Consider the following 1,362-nt stretch of genomic DNA (forward strand, 5'->3'; position numbering starts at 1 on the left):
CTTGTAGTACCATGGAGCAGGTGTGTCACTCTACAGCAGTGATTATAGAGAAGGAATCCACAACTATGACCTTTGAGGTTGAATGAGCTAGAATAGAATTTAGTTTTATGGAGAATGTTTCATGCTTAAGATTCCTCAAAGAGCTTTAAATATAATGAGTTCAGCATTGATAGCCCAGAAACTGTGAAAGCAAATAAAGTAGCCTCCCAAAATTTAAATGCATTTTACCTGTAACTGATGATTTTAGAAGGTATTTCTACAATTTTACTAACTTGTAGAGATTATCTTCTGAGATCCTCTAGTTATCTGTTTTCTGATAAGTACTAAAGAATTTATTAATTTTCCAAACATAGTTTATAGAGAGTAAGATTACTACATATCCATGTAACAATGCTGTCAGCTGATTTCTAAAAAGCCTGTGTGAACCTCCATCCCAAACAATGGGAGCCAGCATCTCTTAGCCTTTACCCAGGAAAACTGTACTTCAGACTTCATGGAACAGCTGGCATTGCTAGTGTTTTGTTTGTGGTGGTGGTGGTGGTTTGTTTGTTTTTTAGGGGAGTTTGGGGAGACCTTTCTGATAAAAACTGGAAAACCTGCTAGATAAATTCTAAAAAAACTTGTAACACCGGCATTGCTAGATTTTAAGCTTATTTATAGTTTGCTCACAACACAGATGTAGCAATAATGATCGTTTCTGTGATTTTCGTCATAGTATAGAGATTTTGGTTGTTGTCTAGCTTATTGAGACTCTTAGGGTTAAGTGACATCAAAATCCAAATGCAGTTTTGTGGCACAATTTGAAAAATCCTCCAAAGACTTCAGGTTCAACTCTCTCTCCTCTGGGCCACCTTCTCTCTTTTTTTTTCTCTCTTCCCCTATCTCCACCACTTGGTACTGTTCTTCAAATTACAGCCAAATGGACAGAATGGGGCATGGAGAGCAGGAGAAACCATATACTTCTTTCTTTTTTGTTTTGTTATGTTTTGTTTGTTTGTTTTTGTTTTCGATACAGAGTCTTGCTCTGTTGCCCAGGCTGGAGGGCAATGGGCAGCTCACTACAACCTCCAGCCCACAGGCTCAAGTACGGTTCTCCTGCCTCAGCCTCCCAAATAGCTGGGATTATAGGCATGGGCTACTACACCCAGCTGAGTTTTGTGTTTTTAGTAGAGAAAGGATTTCACCATGTTAGCCAGACTGGCCTCGAACTCCTGACCTCAGGTGATCTGCCCACTTTGGCCTCCCAAAGTGCTGGAATTACAAGTGAGTCACCATGCCCAGCCTGAAACCATATATTTCTTTAAACAGGAATAAAAACTTTCAGAATAATAATCATGATAATTAATTGATCTTTTGGTTGCT

General features: G+C 39.0%; 1 non-coding gene across 1 annotated transcript; it reads right to left on the reverse strand.

The window, feature by feature from the left end:
* Positions 1–567: 567 nt before the first annotated feature.
* Positions 568–631, reverse strand: LOC116528264. The gene has a single exon (XR_004258953.1). It is a non-coding gene; the product is annotated as a U7 small nuclear RNA (small nuclear RNA).
* Between the last annotated feature and the right edge of the window lie 731 nt (positions 632–1,362).

The sequence above is a fragment of the Sapajus apella genome, unplaced genomic scaffold (genome assembly GCF_009761245.1).
Source record: "Sapajus apella isolate SASKATOON/1434 unplaced genomic scaffold, GSC_monkey_1.0 scaffold57, whole genome shotgun sequence".
NCBI classification, from domain to species: domain Eukaryota; kingdom Metazoa; phylum Chordata; class Mammalia; order Primates; family Cebidae; genus Sapajus; species Sapajus apella.